Source organism: Silurus meridionalis, chromosome 5, assembly GCF_014805685.1.
Source record: "Silurus meridionalis isolate SWU-2019-XX chromosome 5, ASM1480568v1, whole genome shotgun sequence".
Taxonomy (NCBI): Eukaryota; Metazoa; Chordata; class Actinopteri; order Siluriformes; family Siluridae; genus Silurus; species Silurus meridionalis.
In genome coordinates, this window is record NC_060888.1 from 1,159,392 (window position 1) to 1,180,294 (window position 20,903).

The 20,903-nt window shown below is 41.1% G+C and overlaps 1 protein-coding gene across 2 annotated transcripts in view; it reads left to right on the top strand.

Annotated features, from left to right (window-relative positions):
• pdgfc (platelet derived growth factor c) overlaps positions 1-20,903 on the top strand; it is a 50,309-nt gene that overhangs the window by 824 nt on the left and 28,582 nt on the right. The gene's annotated exons all lie outside the window — the stretch shown is intronic.

The window sequence follows — 20,903 nt, forward strand, 5'->3', positions numbered from 1 at the left end:
GAGAAGTTTAGATGTTTGTAGATGATGAAACAAGGTTTAGGTACCTGTAGATGGTGGACCGAGAGGTTTATATGCTTGTAGATGATGAAACAAGAAGTTTGGATACTTATTGAATGTGGTGCAAAATGTTAAGATGCTTGAAGACAATGGAGTAAGAAGTTTAGATACTTGTTAATGAAGGAGCGAAGAGTTTACATAATTGCAGATGATGGATCAAAAAGTTAAGATACTTGTGGATGATTAAACAAGAAGTTCAGATATTTGTAGATGGTGGAGCAAGAAGTTTTTTATGGTGGAGCAAACAGTTTAGATGGTGAAGAAAGAAGTTTAGACACTTGTAAATGGTTGAGCAAGAAGTCTAGGTCCTGGTAGGGGGTTGAGCAAGAGGTTTAGATACTTGTTGATGTTTGTAGGTGAAGGAGAAGAAGTTTGGATGCTTGTAGATGTTAAAGGTACAAGTTTACACACTTGTACATCTGGAAGCTATGAGTTTGGAGACTTGAAGCCAGTTTTGTGTGAGCTGCAGTCTTGCAGGTGTGCAGGTGTTTGTGCTAAATGTTTAAAGCCTGTTATTTGTGTGTGCTGAAGGTCATGAGCAGACTTGTGAGTGTCTGAGGAACAGCACATGTACCTACAAGTACAAGGTTACTTATTAGGTTAGATATTTGCAGACATGTATAGCCATACGCTTGCAAATGTGTAGACAAGATTTAGATACTTGCAGAGGTCTGCTCCAAGTTTGGAGACCTGGAAGTTGCAACTTGGAAAACACATTTAGAGTTGATCCATTTTTGCATGCTAACAACAATTTGTCCTTCCTCCAGTTTTAGCTCTGAATGAAGCTGAGTACGTTCTCGACCGTTCTTCCCTCTACAGGAACCTGTACCATGCCACCTCACTCTTTTCTTGACACGCATTCCTGTGCTCTTCAAACCCTCACTTCAAGCGCTCTTTCTCTCCTCTCTGGGCTCCCACACTCTTTCTGCACTCTCCCACACTTTGTCTGAATGGCCACGCTTGTTCACGTCAAACAGCATTATCGTAGGTAGGAAGTGGAAATTACCACCGGCTTTAAAGTGGATCCGTATGTATATGTAAGGGACGAAAGAGGGGGGAACCCTCCCAATAACGGCGTCCCTTGAGGAAAGCTTCCCTTCTGATCACAGAAAGGCTCCATTCATGGAGCGCTAGCTGCCCCGGGGCGCCGCAATTTGCTTAGCTCTGAACCTCGCGGATAGGCTGAGATTAATAGTGAAAAATGTCAAAAGGTCCCATTTTAAGGCGGACACAGAGCAAGAAAACTCAAACACTGAGCACTGACGAGTTTGGAGGAGAAAAAAAAAGGAAGCCGGTGGAGATAAACAAAGCGTAGGCCACCGTCGTGCAGCGCTGACACTGATTAAACCACGAGCGTGTTGACTGAGGAGGGTGAGCACCTGAACCAAGGGTCAAGGGTCAAAGCTAAGAAAGGAAAAAATGAGAAAAAAAAAACATTTGCGCAACATTTCTTTTTCCGTTACACATTTAGCTTAGTTTATTATTTATCCATTTCAGTTTGCTTTACAGGCTTGAGTGTGTGTGTGTGTGTGTGTGTGTGTGTGTGTGTGTGTGTGTGTGTGTGTGTGTGTGTGTGTGTGATATATGTGTCAAAGTTTGCATTTGTATGAGGTGAAGGTTTTTGGTTTTGTAGGTGTGGAAATCTTCAGACTGGAAACAGTAAGTGCAAAAAGTTTAGATATTTGTCCCAATTAAAGAGACACATTTAGAGACTTGTCCCTTTTTCAGCTACGACTTGTCTCTATTTGTGCAAAAGATGTAGAGACTTGTCTCTATTTGTACTTCAACTTTAAGATCTCTATTTGGGTAGGAGGTTTAGAGACATGTCCCTACTTGTACTATAAGTTTAAAGACTTGTCTCTTTGTACTTTATGTTAAACTTGTCCCAACTTAGAAAAAAGGTTTTGAGACTTGTCCCTTTTTGGGTAACAGGTTCAGAGAGTTGTCCCAAATTGAGCTACAAGTGTAGAAACTTTTTCTAATCTTGTCCTAATTTAAGATACACATTTAGAGACCTTCTCTTTGTACTTTAATTTTACAGACGTGTCCCTTATTTATGCAAAAGGTTTAGAGACTTGTACTTTTTGCTCCATAAGTTTAGAGACTTGTCTGTATTTTGCTATAAGTTTAGAGACTTGTAAAGCTTGAATGATGCTAATGCTTGTTGAATACACTCGTAGTGGTCCGAGTTAGAAGTCTGGGGACATTGGTGGTTTAATGTTTGGGTCAGCTCCAGGTTTGGAAACTTGTAGTTGTGAAGTGTGGACATTCAGAGAGTTGATGAATTCTTCATTTCAGTTTGCTAACGACTTGTTTTGAGTGGCGTTTCACCGTCTAGTTTTAGAATAAATCTGATAGATCATTGATGTCCACATATCTGCACTGGAAGGCCTCGTCCCGAATCGTTCCTCGACACCTCTGAGATCCACTTCGTTCAGTCGCACAGTAACTGAATAACATAATTGAAACAGTGCATGAGTCTATGAGGTCTGGAAACAAGGGTAGGACTTTTTTCCGTCTTGGTCGAGTGCAAGCTTTTAACGGTCTCTTTCTTCCCTCCTGACTGAAAGAGCAGTGAATGAGTCGGATTCTCTGCCAAGTGTATCTCAAAGGTGAGTCTTGTTCATGAGTCCTCTTTTATCACGTCAACAATGCGAGCCTTATCGAGCCGCTCCTTCTCCGCGATGAGAGAAGCTGCCACTGAGTGCTGATTTGGGACGAGGTTAGCTCCACAGCTGGAGATGTTTTGAGTCCAAGCAGAGCTGCTCAGGTGCGAGAGACCTGGGTGTAATGCTGGAACAATGAATTGAAGGATTATGAAATAGTGAAGATAACGTATTGATGAGTCGGGTGGATTTACAGGTGTTCACTCGAGGGAAAGGAAGAGAGGGAGGTATAGACAGGTAGCTGATGATGTCCCACAAAATATTCACCTGGTCGAACAAAACTCACACAAAGCTGGTATTTATTTTCCATCACAAGCTGGTTTATTTTTCAAAATCGTCTGGTTCCTCAAGTATTTAACAACCGTAAAAACAGAAGTTCAAGCTGTTCCTCTTTCTTGGAAATGAAATATTTTTGCAGGTTTGCATTTACGGCCATTTTGCAATAAGTTATCGTCTTTACAGCAACAAATACGACGTTCTGGAACATGCTGTGACACTGCAACTAATCTAAACTAAAACAATCATGTGATTTGGACTGCTAACATTTTAGTCTACTTTTTCCCCCCTATTATTTAAAATGTTTTTCAAATTAAGCAGGCTTCATTTTCTTCTCTGACATGCACCTATTGTTTCCATTCAATCCAAATCCCTGTGGATGTTCTGATCCCTGAATAAGCTCGAGGACAGTTTTGCCCAGTCTTATTGTTCTGAAATATGTTTGTGTTGAGGGACACGCAGGAAACGTGACCCAAGATATGTTTGTAATATCATTTCTTTCACTGCCAGGATGCGTAAGAACCCTGTGGCACCTTGAGCTGATTAATGAGAGCATGGAAACTGCTCAGAACGTTTGGCTTTCAGTGAAACTAGACACAGAAGAGAGTTAGATCTTTAGATAAACGGTTGTATTTCTGAGGTGCGTAAATCATCACTGCAGCATGGAAGATGAATGTACACACAATTCAGTAAACGTCCTGAATCTTTTTTGTGTTCAGACCTGTTGCTGGATGATGTTTAGTTATTGCAAAGTGTTTTCTGCAGGCGTTTTGTACCAGAGCCCAATTATCCCTCATTAAGCTGCTGTAGTCCCTCCAGCATCAGGGGCGGGATAAAAGCAAAAGCAACAGCTGAGCACTTAGTGGATTTACAGGATCCATCTGTAGAGAGAAACGAGGCTTAATGTGGCATTTGAGTTGAATAGCAATCACTGACAGGTCCAGTGTGGACATGGGCAGGTGAACTCGAGGACAGTAAAAACAAAGTGCTGCAAAAATTCTGTGGCTCTGCGGAAAAAGTCCAATGAAAAAACCGAGGTCCTTCAAATGCACTACAGTGGCCTTCTTGCACAAGTGGAACAAATATTCAAGCGTAACACTGCTGTAAAGCTGATCCATGTTTAAACCGAGTGTGGTGTAGAGTTTCAGTTTCACCACAGACACTTGAGATATGTGGTAAGTAATAGAGCGTAAAGTGATCATAGATCAAACCTTCATCACGCAGAGTGACGTATTTCACCATCGCCAGCCAAAAGGCAACATGAATCCAACTCAAACTTAAAGCACATCGGTGATTGAGACACTGAGGACACTCTCTCTCTCTCTCTCTCTCTCTCTCTCTCTCTCTCTCTCTCTCTCTATCTCTATCTCTCTCTCTCTCAAGTCTGGCATTTTAACAAAATTCCAAAACATTGCAATGAATTTGTGACTCAAATGATCCATTGCTTGTGTTTGTACTGAAAATGGCACTGATACAATACCCAGGAAAAATTAAAGATTAATCACCACCCACAAATGATCACAAATCACCAGCTTTCCAGATGCCCTAACTATCATTCACCACTGTATTCCAAATGGCCAAACATCAATTAACACTGTTTCCAAACATCCAAAAACTAATCATCAGTGTTTCTCAGCTTCCAATTATTGAACAAACACTCTTTCCCAAAGCCTAATCACTTATTACTGTATTCCCAATACCCAATCACCACCAAATACTAATCCCAAATACCCAATCACTAATCCCCAAAACCCAATCACCAACACAATACCCAATCACCACCAATCACTAATCCCCAATCCGCAATCACTAATCCCACTGTTTTTTACGTGAATGCTAAAACACGTGAAGGTCATCAGGTCTATAACGTGGTTCGTTAGAAGTAAGATGCTTCATGTAGCACGTGGCAAGCTACACGTTTGTTGGGGACTTACAGAAATCACTAATCAGTTCAGACACCATGATGACTGAAGCAGCCTGAATTTCATTAAAGGACGTGAGTTAATATCACAGCTATTGCTGTTGCAGCAAAAGCGGCGATGATGTGAGAGCTGGCAAACGTTCCTTCTTGGCTTTCTCCATCCATACGGCCTTTCTGTTGTGTTAAGAGGTTTCCATAGCTTTTATCTGCTGTGCGTTTGCTGTTGCAACTCGCGAAACCTTTCCAGAATAATTTTCAGCACCCGGCTGAAAGAACTAAGAAATGAGATGAGCTTTTCACGGCACACACCGAGACAAATGACTCCCTGTTAAAGCAGAAGTTTGCCCTGACCTCTTTTTTCTTTTTTTTCAACGTGAAGCGCTCCAGGCTGCAATTCTCCAGGCACTGAAGCGAGCTGTCAGTCGACACCCTGCACTCTGCCAATTTAAGTCGTGCTTTAAAAGCCGTGAGGGAGCAAAGCTTTCGTGTCGAGTTGTGCCAGAAAACCGAGTTCTTTTCATGAGCATTAAATATACTACAGCAGGAATTAAATGCGCTCGCATACATTGTCCGGAGATAATTCTCTTTTAAGAAAGTGGGAGATTTACGGCGTTACCGTGTCCACTGGGCTTTAAAAGAGTGGCGGATTCGCTGGCAAGTCCACGCCTGTCTGATGTTTGCCATGTCAGCCTTCGAGCGCAAATATCTTCCCATAAAGGGAATCCAGGAGGGCACTTCCTTTAAAGACCTGGGTCACGGCTTTCATTTGTTTTCTCTTCCTGTCTCAAAGCTGTTTTTAGAGGCTGAACTTTTGCTTTTTTTTCCTTCTCAATTTTGATGACACGTCGTAAATACAGACCTGAAGCCTGTGCTTTGCAAAGCAATTATATGGTTCTGCATCAGAAAAGTTAAATATTACATACAGAGAGAAGAACAAACACCCTCAAGAACCTTAGAGAAGCCTCAAGTTCTGGTCCTTTCTGCCATTATTCCTGGTCCTTTTTCGAATGATCCCCAGTGTGAAGTTTGAACAGAACCTTTGAGAAGCCTGAGAAAGTGAATAAACTCTGAACCTGCAGAAGGTGACTCGAACATGATCCGTGTGTTTTTTGGGTTGCAGGATTTTCTTTCCCCACAGTAAAGCCCTGCAGAAATTCACTGAGTTCTAGAGATCTGGTCTGATCAGAAGAATGAGGTGGTCCAGATCCGGACATGTTCTGTGTTTGGGGTAAAGCTAAAGTGAGCTAAAGCACTGAGCTGCAGTGCTACAGTTTCATAAAGCAGAAGATTTTGAATATTAATGATATATTTCAACTCTGTGATCTGACGGGCTGCAGAAATGCGATGTGTACTACAAGTGTGATGCGTAACTTATTTTCAATTTCTGCATTATTTTATTGTTTGTTATTTATTAGGCCTGACCCCAAATAGTTGAAGATTCAATCATTCGATAGGAGGAGTCTGATTTAACTTCCAATCCCACAAATGAATCTTTGCAGACTTTGTTATGAAACAAGAATCATACCATTTTTGTGGTTACATGGGGATGTTTAATATATTCTGTTCTAATTTAATCCTGTACATTCATTTTGGATGTTGTGCTGTACTAAAAGCACATCCCTGACGTACACACACACACACACACACACACACACACACACACACACACACACACAAATCTGATTCAACTAAGTCCTTAATCAAGGAAACACCCCTAAATATTTACATATTTGTCATTTTCTTCTCTTCTTTGTGCTCAGTAGATTTCTTTGATTTTCCAATCCCTTAGAAAAGACTTGATTTAGTTTTTTCGCGTATTTCCGACCAATGCCAATTTCTAAAACGCCATTTTTATCCCTACACACCCTCCATCTGGTATTTTTTCTTTTCTTTTTCATTTAAAAACCACACCAAATAGCAAACACACCAAAGGTAGCAATTTACTTTGACTCGGATTCAACAAACAAACACGCTGACAAAAGCAGCTGCTTCTAAAACCCTCATGGTATCGAGTCTAAAAAAACGTTTCCTCTGCTGATGATGGTGGAAAACGAGGTCTCTGTCTCCCTGAGACGTCACGCCGACAATCCGATATCTATTCGCTAGGTTTAGCCTGAGTGCTAACCAGGATCCGTCACATGGCTCTTTGTCCATCGTCTCCGAGTCCTAATCTCTTTGATCTGCATGCTCCGAGAGTCCTTCTGAGATAATGAGAGGTTTAAAATAACATACCAAACCCCCACAATCAGCGAGGGGAAAGACCTTTCGCCTGGTGGTTTTCTTGGAGGGAGAAAAAGAGCGAGAGAAAAAGAGAGAGAAAATTGAAGATAGAGGGAAAAATACGAATGAGGTTTAAAAGTCTGTAATCTTCCAGAACAACTGTTTCCTCTTGGTGGCTGTTCAAGATGGAAGATTATATGTTGTGATAAGCGAGTCCTGCTTAACCGCAGGTCATGAAGCTCCTCAGTGGAGAACTTTCAGACTTGGGCTTTTACCGACACACCAAACCAGAAGATAGTTTGATGTTTAACAAGCTTTGGTTTAAATGTTCCCGATGAATGAATGTAGGAATAGAAATAAACGAGTGATGAAAAGATGTTAACTCTGGTCTTTGTGAAATGAGAAGGTGTGAGGGCGACTCGCCCGGGGCTCTGACGTTGTTCCTTGACACAATAAGTACGTGTCAGAGTCTTCCCCCAGTCTCGTCTGAACTTCCTTCATTTCCTTGACACCTTCATGCATTTACACTGATCTTCACCTTCACCATCCATCACTCGCCTGACACTTTAAATGCTCTTATCATCGCTGATCATCTTTTTTTTACGAGCTTTTTGTTTACTCTTGAGCTTTTTTTAGCTACATAAAATATAAAATCACTAACATGTAATGTGAGAAGGACACGAGTGGACACTGGAACGTTCCAGCAGGTTTTGAGGTTTAGAGGTCGTTCTGGAGCGCCGTAATAACGTTTATGATCAATCGCTCGTAACCGGGAGCCATCTGTGTTTTTTAGCAAAATGAATTCCAAAGGTCTTTTTTTCTGGCAGAGAAAATAACACACATGTGATGACCTTGGTTACCGTCTACATACCTTGGCAGATTTGAGCTCTTGGTGTCAGTGAGGTATTTTTAAATGCCCCAATACACCTCTTTTTCTCTCTTTGTCTCTCCATTTTCTGTCATTTCTTCACTCTCACTTTCCCGTTGTTGGTTATTTGATCTGAGCCGCTCTGTTTTGCCGGGCCGCTCGATGACCGATGTTGACTCAACACACACCTCATCTCACGAAAGCACCAGACTTAAAAACATCGAGGTCAAACCGATTCTTTTTTCCTTCTTCTGGAAACGTACCTCCACAGCTCGTCAGTTCGCCGAGATCTTCTTATCGAACAGACTTGACTCTTCCACATGGCTTTGAGATCGAACCAACTTTTTGAAATCTGATTTTTGTTGTGGTTTAACAAGTGTGTGAGGATGCCGTCACTGAAGCTTGTGGAGATGTGAAAAGTTCCAGAGTCTTGTTCCAGATGGCGATGCTACCTCCACAAACACGAGCTCAATCTGTCATTTAGACCCTATCATTTAAAAACAGGGAGCGAGTGGAACACATAAAAAGAACTTCATAAAATCACCATGAGATTATCAGTTCCAGCTCAAAGCTCCAGGCTGAATATCAACATGGTGTCACGATTACAAACCTGTGAAGGTCCGATTACAAGCTCAGGAGCTCAAGGACCCCTAACAAGCTATCTACAGAGAATACACAGAGTTAGCATTCGTATAAGCGCGTAAACTGTGGTCATCAACGTGCTAAATGATCCGATCTCCCCGTCACTAATACCGAGTATAGGCAACATGAAGTGTTTATAATAGGCATATTCATCTCAATTAAATTATAAAATCATTAATTTCGTGATGATTCTCTTGGAGAGACTTCTACATGTACTTGGTTGAAGCTTTGGTTCACGTTTTCCATTATATTATCACGCAGGTGTTTTATGAGGACATCTTCAGCTCCACATGCTGCTCCGACATTTCTGTGTTTTAATTGTTTGAATTGAGAAATCAAAAGAAAAAAAAGTTCAGACTAATACGGATAAAACAAGCTGCAGCTGTGGTGAGATGTTTGGTGAATGAATAAGCATCTGAGAAGGTTTCCGGCTGCTGTTTTTGGTGTATCGAAGGTGAAATATGATGAAATGCATTTCAGTGGAAACCACAGAGCACCACAGTGCTGCCATATGCTCCTCCTGTCCCTTCTGGGAGAACATCTTCAACCCTCCATCTGTCACTATTTCTCTTTCTTTTAATACCTTCTTCCAGGACAGACAGAGACAGGGCTAAGAAACGCCGCCGCTGCTGCCAAATGCTAGCGTTTCATTCCGCTAACGATCCACCCTCGCTGCTGCATGCAGAGTCTCGATTATTATTCACAATCAAACTTTCTTTACAACTTTTTCCCCACAATTACTACATGACTCTAGAGAAAAACATTTCCGATAGATGATGAGATCTCATCAAACTGATGCTAATAATGACCAAAAAACCAGGAGCTATGCTAACACCTTGATCATCCTGCCTAAAGAATCTCTAATGTTTATTTTTCCTCCTTTTACATACACTATTAATAGATACACCTTATAATTGTTTAGCTTTCACCCAGCTGACGCTCCTTTTAAGGTTCTTGTTCTAGAATTTTTGCAGAACACGCTAAGGCAGTATGTATCAGCGTGACCAACAGCCTCATTATCATTCTGTCAGCGGTTCAACATTCGCTGCTGAAATATGGACATTGTGTTTGTAGGGGTGAGGGAAAAAAAGCCGCAACACCTGTTGTAGGACTCAGCGATGAAGCGACAGGGTTCCCGTGGCAGGCAAATTGCATTACGTGGCCTCACACACACTGCGACATGAAATACAGCCGTGTGTCAAACACTCCAGCGTGTGTAACTCAATCACGCCTGGTGTGAGGAGAATGTTTGGCATAGGGCCTAGGCACAAATACACACACACACACACACACACACACACACACACACACACACACACACACACAGAAATGTTACAGGGAACCCACAGATCTCCCCAGAGACCGAGGATCCATTTCTCTAAGCAACAGCTGTCCACCTCAAACAGACTCTGGACTCCAATCTCTGATTTATTGGTCTCTGCATCGCACCGGACAGAACGTCTGCATACCGCGATACAGAAATACGAAGCAGTTATACGGTACAGTGCGTTAAAGTTACGCCACGCCGCCGTAACTGATGACATCACTGTAAATGGATCTCCTGTTTCAGAGGATCTCCTAAACTTTAAAAATTGAGGTGTAAAAAGACTCTTAATAACACATTACATGCTCAGGTTTGTAGACGGAAGGAAGGACATCGCCGGAAGACGACGAGAGATCAGGAAGACCTTCGACAAGCTTAAACCCCGAGAATTTCAAAACCATTCGGCAACTAGTGCATGATGATCGCCGGAGAGCGAACCACACGATCTCACTTCCGCACCCACACTTCTCATCAAATTTAGCTCCTGTGGACTTTGCCCTCCCCCCGAAGATAAAGCTCAAAGCTTAGCGTTTTGACACTGTTGTGGAGATCTGCCGCAAATCACAGAAGGTGCTTGACACCCTTTAAAAAGAAGACTTTCACGAGAAGAACACTGGGAGATCTGTATTCCTGTACAAAGAGATTATTTTGAAGGTGATCATGTGGAAATGTTAAAAACAAAGTACATTCTTGTAAACAAAGTGAGTCTCCAGACCATACCACCTCGTATGACCCTGATCTGAGAGCACATCACAAAATAGACAGGATCTCCAGGAGATGTTCTGGGTTATCATAGACGTTCCTATATTATCACAAGGTAGAAAAAAGGCAAAATTATTTGTTTAAAATTCAGCACTTGGAAATTTCTGAGCGTAATAATATAAATATGCAGTAATAACACATCTGTGAGCTCTATCACGCTCGTACTGCTCATCTTATGAATTCTCTGAAGTGCAATATTGGAGCCCTGGTGGTCCAAATGATTTGCTGATGATGATGATGATGATTATTACACTCTTGGTCTGGAATATTGCAGCACTGATATTGCAGTGAGCTGAAATGTGTAAATGAGCTCTCTAATCCAGAGAGAATTGATCTCAGAGGACCAGGTAAGCGGTAAGCTCTCTGTGCGTGAATCTGATAAAGATTGATCTGTCTAATGATTGATGATCTCAAAATAAACGCATTTTGGTTCAATTAAGACGTTGAAACATATTGTATATAGTTGCTACTCTTTCTGGTCGGTTCTGCTGAAGTAACGCTGGTGATGCTTCTGGAAAGACTTTTCATTAATTTATCATGAAAGCTGTTTTCCAGGCAGGACACCTGCGTCTGCAAAATAACAGCGCAGTGTGGCAAAACCATCTGCAGCTCTTTTCCATGCCAGACAATACTTTGGGTACAAATGTCTCCTGCTCCCGGTTTGTTTCATCTAGCCTGGGTGATCGCTCTAAACGCTTTCCATCCGAGCTGCAGTGTGTGATGGAATCAAGACGTCCACCGCATCTTTAAAGCTGAAGCTCCGATCTGGTGTCTGTCAAGGTTCTCCTCATGCTCCTCGGCTGCTTTCCATTTAAGATTGTTTTATAAGGATTGTTCAGCGTCGTTGTTTTGGGCCTGGTTTAGTTATTAGCCTATCATCTTTAATTGTTTGGATCAGAATCGTCAGCTGCAAAGTCCACCATCTTTTTAACGGCATTCTTCATTAGGATTATAAAGAGCTTATATACTATTAAAGAAGTTTAATATGCTCTACAGAGTCCTGTTTACGGTCCACTGTTTTATTTTTTGCATTGATGTTTGTTTTTTTGCAGTTTTATTAACTCTGGTTTCAATAATAGCTGGATTTATGATTCCAGTCACAGTTTAGTTTAGAAATATATTTGACAAGCTTTCAAACTTTAAAGCATATTTACTGTTTATTTATTGTCAGCCTGGCTAGCAAGGCTTCATAGCACTGAAAAATTGCAATGTGGCATCCAGCAAGGTTTTCCCCCTTTTTCTTTCCATTTACTCATTTAAATCAATTCATAAATCACTGATAGTCTTCTAGAAATATACACTATACTCAAGATTAGTTTAGCAAGATCTTGACTTCATGTTTCCTAGCTAACTACTAATGCATAACCTCTGCAGCAGTAGCTATTTTATGCTAATAGGAAGCTAAGTTTAATAAGAAATCTTCTATTGAGAAATTCAAAAGAGAAGTTTTTTAACAACCGCTCGAAACACAGATTCACGTATATCAAACGTACGTCACGTCAAATGTCTCTGTTGCAGATTTGTCCAGTTTCACACAGAATTTCACGTTCCCTCTTTGTTCTAACTTGCTGCCCATGATCACGTCGGATTTTACACCATTAGTCTCCAAACTCTTTGATGCCACCTCAAACGTGTGTTGGATACATTTGTGAGTTAAAGTTAGATGAAAAACGTAATGAATGGAGAGTAAAATCACACTTTTCACTTGGGAAAATTAATTTGTGCATCTCTTCATCTATCAACATAGCAGCTTAGAGAGGGGTACGCTAAAGTCTGCATGTTCATAGAAGCTAATTTACTGTTGTGGCATGTTTAAAAGTGACCACCATGATTCCATCAGCACTGAGATGTCCACCTCTAAAACAGGGATTTTATTCATAGCTCGAGGACAGAAACAGGACACACCTGCTGGTGGACCTGCAGCGCTCGGTTAAAGTTTGTCCAAACGGACTGTCGTAATTCTTTCATGTTCAGGTTAGATTTCATGTCCAGGTTTCCTGTAAAACACCTGCAAACACCTCTCACAGGAACACGGCGGCTCGACAACGCCTCTTAAATATGTACACTTCTAATCAAAAGTGTCAAGGCAAGCACGGCCATCTTCCTGCCCGATACGGAGAGAGAGACAGATGAAGGAAATTACAGATTAGAAACGGATCTGCAGGAGAGCAAACACATTGCGTATGTAATTCAGGTGCAGAAGTTTATCGAGGAAGTGCAAACAGAAGGTGGCTGTAATGAATTTCAGTCTGATTGATTTATAATGATGATGATGAAAGTGGGAATTTGTAGAACGTCGGTGGTGAAAGTTGTAAAAGTTGTATGTAAGGTTCTGGGAAGATCATCAGCTCCATTGACCGAGCTTCATCACATGACCAGGAGTATCTTCTATAAATGTAAATCTGCTTTTTACATTTTATATGTACTTTACAGCACAGTGAAATTCATTCCTCGTGTATCCCAGTGATGGTAGGAAGCAGGGATCAGCCGTGATACAGCACCTTCGGAGTGCAGAGCCGTGCTCAAGTTGATTTTCAAGTTTCAATCCATTTTCCAAAAAAGCTAGACATCGTAAGGAGGTCGACCAACCCTGAAGCTAGCTAGAGTGTCTCAGCCCGGGAAAGGGTTTGTTCTCCACTTCCAGTCCAGTGAATACGAGCGGTACCACAAGTCTAAACCCTTCCTACTGTAAAGTTCCTGAGCGACGGTTCCGGAGCTGTGATTGGTCAGTGACTGTTTAAAGAAAGGATTTAGCAAAAAGCATCACCTCACATAACATATCTTCCAGGCTTCAGCTGAGTCCCTGTTCCACCTCAGCAGAGGATCTGACTGCTTGGAACTCTTTGTGCAGATCAATTGTTAGATACTATCATGTTTCAGCAGCTAAAATAGAGTATATCAGGCTGAGAAAGCCTTCCTGAGAAAACTGGTGAGATGTTGGAGAAGTGGAGTGATGATTGTCATCATTTGCTCAGTGGAGTGGAAAAATAAGATTTAGTCCTGATGTGGTTTGAGTCGTCATGCTGCTGGGGTTTTATCGCTTTGTTCTATTCACACCTTCTACTCTGGTATTTCACACCAGCATGAGTCGAGCTTCTCAGGTGGTTGTTAGATTTTTCCTGCTGCTCAACATTTAGACTGACATTCAGTTAACAATAAAATGGGGCGTGGCTTCAGTGTATGTCAGCAACAACTAAGAGAAAAAAGCACTGGTGAGTAGGAAAAGGGGATGTGGCCTCTATGTGAAAAGGAAAAGGGGTGTGGCTTTTAAGGGAATAGTGAAGGGATGTGGCCTCTGAGTGAATAGAAAAAAGGGGTGTGGCCTCTAAATGAATGGGGAATGCAGCATGGTCTCTGAGTGAATAGGAAAGGGGGTGTGGTCTCTGAGTGAATAGGAAAGGGGGTGTGGTCTCTGAGTGAATAGTGAAGGGATGCAGATTCCTAGTGAATGGAAAGTGGGAGTGGCCTCTGAGTGAATGGGAAAAGGGGTGTGGCCTCTAAGTGAATAGTAAAAGGATGTGGCCTCTGAGTAAATGGGAAAAGGGGGGTGTGGTTTCTAAGTGAATGGGAAAGGGGTGTGGCCTCTGAGTAAACAGGAAAAGGGGGTGTGGCTTTGGTGTATGTCAGAATCTATGAATGGTAGAAGAGGCGTGGCCTCAAAGTAAATAGAGAAGGAGCCTTTCTATCTCTGTCTCTTTCTCCATCTTTCTCTCTGTCTCTCTACCCTTCTCTTTCTTTCTGTGTCTCTCCTTCTGTCTCTCTTTCCTTCTCTAACACTATTTAGTCTCTTTTCAATCTTTCTTTCTGTCTCACTATCCTTTTCTATTTTTCTCTGTCTCTCGCTTTCTCTTTCTCAAACTTTCTCTCTTTTATTATCTTTCTTTTGACTTCTCTCTCTCTGCTTCTTACTCTCCTGCTATTTCTTTCTTTTCTCACTTTCTGTCTCTTTCTTTCTTTCTTTCTTTTCTTCTTTCTTTCTTTCTTTCTTTCTTTCTTTCTTTCTTTCTGTCTTTCTTTTCTTCTCTTTCTATCTCCATCTATCTCTTTCTCTACTCTACTCCGTTATCATCTTCCTCTCGGCCTCTCTCTCCTTCTATTTCTTTTTGTCTTTAAATCTATCTCTTTCTTTCTATTTCTCTCTATTTCTCTCTCTCTCTCTTTCTCTCTCTCTCTCTCTCTCTCTCTCTCCTTCTCAGCTGCTCCACATCTCGCTTCAGCTCGTCTTGTTTGTTCATTTGAGTGAGATATTTGGGGAAGCGATCAGTCTGACATGAAGAGGTGAAGTCTTTGTTCATTTGTGTGTGTTAATGATATAGAGATGACAGATTGGACCGCAGTGTGTGTGTGTGTGTGTGTGTGTGTGTGTGTGTGTGTGTGTGTATGTGTGTGTGTGTGTGTGTGTGTGTGTGTGTGTGTGTGTGTGTGTGTGTGTGTGTGTGTGTGTGTGTGTGTGTGTGTGTGTGTGTGTGTGTGTGTGTGTGTGTGTGTGTGTCAGCAGTTGAAATCCTCTCTGTTCATTTGACATAAACGCTTTTCCAGAAGTATAATTATGGAGATTATTTTTATAGGCCATGTTTGGAATGCTGTTTTATTTCATAAAGTATTTAAAATTTTCATTTGCTGACAGTTTTTATATTAAAATTGATTAAGATAATGAAAAGTCCTGATCTGACATGTTGGAAATATGTTGGCAGTGTTTTACCTAAAACATCATTTTAATCGTTATTGCCAGAAAAAAATGAGATGTTCTGATAAGTTCTGGCCTGATTGAATAGAAACAAACGCCATGAAGGGGCGTGGTCTCACATTAGTCTTAGTGAATAATGAAAGGGGCGTGGCCTCTGTACACCTTAGTCCTCAGCAATAATGGAAGGGGTGTGGCCTATGTACACCTAAGTCCTAGTGAATGATGAAAGAGGCGTGGCCTATGTACTTGTCAGCCCTAGAGAATAATGAAGGGGTGGGGCTTATGTGCCTGTCAAATTCAGTGAAGAAGGTGTGGCTTTGCACTGTTCTTGAATAGTAAATAGCAAAAGAGGCGTGGTCTCTGTGATTGCCAAGGTTTTAGGTAGAGTAATTGTGTGTGGCCTCCATGTTAATGAGTATTCATAAATCGTGAAGGAGGCGTGGCCTCTCTGCTTGTTAATTTTAATGAATAAAGAAGGAGGCGTGGCTTCTGTTAGTCATGTTTATAGCAGAATTTTATAGATACTATAATACAAACCACACACACACACACACACACACACACACACACTCACACACTGAGGGTTTTTTTTCAGTTTTTTTATGCAATGTTTGCATTAGGTGTTCATATGTTACTGTGTGTGTGTGTGTGTGTGTGTGTGTGTGTGTGTGTGTGTGTGTGTGTGTGTAAGAGAATGGGTTTTAGACAGAAAACAGGGCGGGTGTTTAAGTGTTGGCACTGAATTTGTGTATCTTGCCGACTGCTGTGTCTCATCCTGCAGGCGGTCTGCTTTAATCCCAGCGCACTTTCATCAGCCGGGTTAGTGTGAGATTAAAAAGGTTTCATGACTTTCTCTCGGCCACCCACCTCGACCCCGAGCAGCGCTTTGTCATGATCGAGAAGAGGCACGTAGGCTTTTCTTTTCTCCTGGGTTTTATTTGTTCTTTTATGGAAGTTGTTAGTGGCGACTGTGTGAGAAGATTTCCTTTTACATCAATTCTTTTGAGGAACAGACTGAGAGCAGAGCTTCTGAATTAATCACAGCTACCGAGTCGACATTTCCAGAACCCAGAGGTTCCTAAAACCTTTCTGAGAAAAGACCTGTGTTTTATATTTCCTGTTTATAGAAAAATAAGCTTCACATTTAAGGTCACTTTTATGTTCCAGAAAACTTTTTCATTGAAAGAACTTTTTTGTTTGTTTATTTAACTTTGGCCTGTTTGTTAGAATGTTTATAACTGTGTATATTTTCTCTAAAAGAGTCGTCTCTATATGGAATGTAAGCTTCTGAACGAAATACAGCACCTTCCAGAGATATGTTACAGACAGAACATTGGTTTGTGGTTACTAAAAGAACCTACAAAGAACTTACAAGCAATCCCTGTTGAACTAAAAGAACTTCCTGGAAGAGAATGTGCATTTGTAGTGTAAATAAATAAATACATTCATTTAGATGGCTATCATTGTAAAACTGTTGATAACCAACTGGAAAACATGGGCACCAAGCCTGTGAGTAGCTATTATGGAGATTTATCTGGCTGAAATGTTTCTTATAGAATGAAAGAAAGTCTAACTCACACAAGTAATGACTCCAAAATATCAAAAATATCAACATTTACCTCAGAAGTGATGGCAAATGACTGAAAAAATGAACCTGTAGATGTATAATTTCACTTTCAGCATCAAATGCGGTAAGAAACTGCACAAGCATGGCCACGTCAGCATGTTTATTAGACGTGTTAGCAACTGATGTGATACAAATAAAGAAATAAAAAAACTATTGCTGATATAGTTGTGCTAGAATGATACTCGTTAAAGGTGTGCTCAAGACCAAGTGATCAGCTAGCTTTTTTCCTAGATTGCTTAGGTTTTGTAGCAAAACATCTAATTAGCTCATAAGTTTTGGAAGGAAAAGTTTATGTAAATATTCAGAAATTAAAGAACAGGGTGCCAAAACTTTTCCTCACCCCCAGATGGCAGTGAGCCGGTTTGGGATCGGTGAAGATCTGGTTTCCGGATGTTGTGGTGCGTTTTAAGAGAGTGTGTTAACAGATGAGCGTTGATGTGTGTAGCGCTAGTAAAGATCTTGTGTGTGTGTGTGTGTGTGTGTGTGTGTTTTAAACCCCTGCTCCAGACTGTGCTGTATTGGATTTCAGTGCATGTGTTGACAGGGCAGTCGTCGATCTCCTGCACCTGCTCTCACGCTGCTAAATGTGAGACGAGACGTGCTGTAAACCTTTATTTTAGCGTTAAACCCTCATGCTAGCTGCGTTTCATTGCGTGTTAGCATCCTTGCTACTCGCACCGTAAACACGGATACGTCCGGAGTTTTTGTAGGACCTGAGAATCAGAAAGTAATTGTACTCGTGTGTGTGTGTGTGTGTGTGTGTGTGTGTGTGTGTGTGTGTGTGTGTGTGAACGTGATCCCTGACCTGTAGCAGCGAGGTGACGAGCCCGTCACACACCCTGTCAGTCACGAGGTTGGTTAATTTCAGCCTCAGCACCGGTGGTCCTGACGCCTTTTCTAGTCACCAAACACTAAAAATAATTTCCTGATGAAGATTTTTAGCCGTTTCTAGTTGCATTTCATGCTGTAGCAGATAATAATAATAAAAACTTTACTTGTGTTACTGTTACACAGCGCTGACAGTGTGGACGTGTTCTTCTGTACAGGTTCTGCGCTGAAACGTCCCTCAATGCACAAAATGTACAGTTCCTTTAGAACCAGCTGTTACTATAGAAACCGTAACGTGTTATATTCACGTGATCTACCAATTAAATCAAAGTCAACGATCTACAACCAATCAGAATCCGAGGCCTGGCTGGATGAACACGTGAAAACACACGCGAAAGTCCATAAGGTTCGAAGTTTCAAACAACTCAACAAGTCATGTGTTTACGATTTTATTAAAACCTTGTTTGATTTAAGAATTGTACATCTGTAAACATGCAGAATAAATTCTGTCTGATTGAGTGAGAGCAGGTGAGCGTTTAATGTGTGTGTGTGTGTGTGTGTGTGTGTGTGTGTGTGTGTGTGTGTGTGTGTAAGGAAAACATAAAAACCAAAAGAAAAAAATCTGCTTCACATATTGAGTCATTAGATAAAACCGAACCTGCTCATAAAACCAAATGATTTTTAATGGCATGAGAAAGTTCCTTCCTGGATTGAGTTCTCTCTCTCTTTCTTTCTTTCTTTCTTTTCTTTCTCCCCATATCCCTCCATCCTGTCTCTCTCTCTCCTAACTGTAATAAATATCATAAGGGCAGCTGTGGAATTTATAGCACCTGTAGTTTCCAGCCTCGTGTCGTAACCAGTAGCAGATGTTCTTCAGACTTGAAAGCAGGAGAGCAGAAACAGATCAGGAAGCGAGGAGCAGATACGGTAAACGAGGGGTTTCCATTTCATCCTTAATCACATGCAGGGATTAAACGGTGCTCGATGACTGAGAAAAAACGAGGGATTTTACAGCATTAGAGCAGAGGAAGAAACGTAAAAGCCAGCGTTCCAATAGTTCAGTGTTTCAAATATCCACAGTGTCTGGAGGAGTCGCCCGATTTGCTCCTCATACGACTGTGTTCACAGTGTCTGTAGGAATGACTGAAAGTTTTGGCACCCATAATAATAATAATAATAATAATAATAATAATAATAATAATAATAAAAATAATAATAATAGTTTTTTTATTTGTTAAAAAGAAAAAAAAATCCCAGACACAAGTAAATATACATGCAGTAAAATAATAAACTTTAAGTTAAATTATAAAATAAATGAATTCACGTTCTTGAAAAAGTTCTTGAAAGTTCTTGAAAGTTACAAATTAAAATTTGAGGGTTTTGTTTCTGGCAAAAATAAGTATTTAATATGATATGATAATATGATGAAAACCAGAGATGTGTGTAATAAATCATTCACTTAGAAAACTTTTTAATTGTTTTTCTTTGTTTAATTTTATTAATTAAAATTTTTGTTCAGATTTTATAAAGTAAAAAAAAATTGCATTAGCTTCCTCATGGTAATTTTATTAACAATTTGATTAACATGATCACTTTTGAATCGAGTATATAATATTAGCTCGCTAACCTGGACAGCACGAACACTTGGCCTCAGTAACCAATCAAGGGGCGGGGCTTATCATCTGCCTGATGAATAAATGATTGCTGATAAAGGTGTTGTGTTCATTTTTTTAAATGAATAAATAGTTTTTTTCTGCTAATTGTGAGCCGAGATGGAACGCAGTAGGAGGCGCACTTTGATGACATCACAGTCAGGACATGATCCAGACATGTGTGATTAGTTGTATTAGTTATGGAAATCTGATAGATAACAAATTACAGACGTATTTCGTTCCTCTCATGTTCCTCAACGCCAGAAGTTTGGTGTCACGCGACTCCATCAATCACTGCAAACCGTTACACGTTTCTGACACGTGATATTACAGGGATATGCCTCTTTTTTTTCTTTAATAGGATCGTTTGGTCTGTCGTTACTCCGTAGATGTGTCTGAACTTGCTCACACACACACACACACGCACACACACACGCATACACACAGGCACGTGTGAGAACTCTCTTTGTCTTGAAGTGCTCGCGGGTTAATATTTAAACCGTGCGCTCGGTCGGAGGTCTGATGCAGGGCCGAGGCACAATGGTAGCTCTGTGTGTCTGTGTTTATTCATCCTCCACTTCCTCCCTTAATCAGAGACAGCGAGAGAGCGAGGGAACGAGGGAGGGATGGAGGGAGTGAGAGAGCGAGGGGAAAAGTGGGTCAAGGAAAAGTCATGTTTGAGGTAATGCACTCAGGGGAAAAGCCTCTGATCAACGTACGGCATTATTTAACCTGCTCGGATGAGGTCACCTCACACACACACACACACACACACACACACACACACCACTGCCATGAAAGCGACTTCAGAAACACGGCTTTGTTGCGGGTTTGGAGGAATAAATCACTGTTCAGGCTGTTAGAGGGTTAGAGGTGGTGTGATAAAGCAGAGCCACTGTTCTCTCTCTCTCTTCATCTCCCTCTTTCTTCCCCTCCCTCTATCTCTCTCTCTCTCTCTCTCTCTCTCTCTCCATCCCCCGTCTCTCATCCTCTCTTTTTAGATTTCTTTCTCTCTGTCTTTCTCCATCCCATTATTTCTCTCTCTCCCTGTGGCTGAATGCAAACACACTTTCTGGAATGTGATTATTCATCTGTAGTTTCACTTTGTTCTTGATTTCTCTGTCGGAATTCTATCAGGAAGTGTTTCTGATAAGTTGAATGTGTTTTGCTAATTGACCGGCTATGTGTCAAGACTGTGTGTGTGTGTGTGTGTGTGTGTGTGTGTGTGTGTGTGTGTGTGTGTGTTAAACTCTCAGTGCTGAGGTCAGAACTTGTTGTTCTTCATGCACGGGTGGTGATGGACAGACGGAAGGTTCAGGTGATTTCGGGTTTGTGTGTCACTGATAATAAATTCAGTTTTGTGCAGCAGTTTA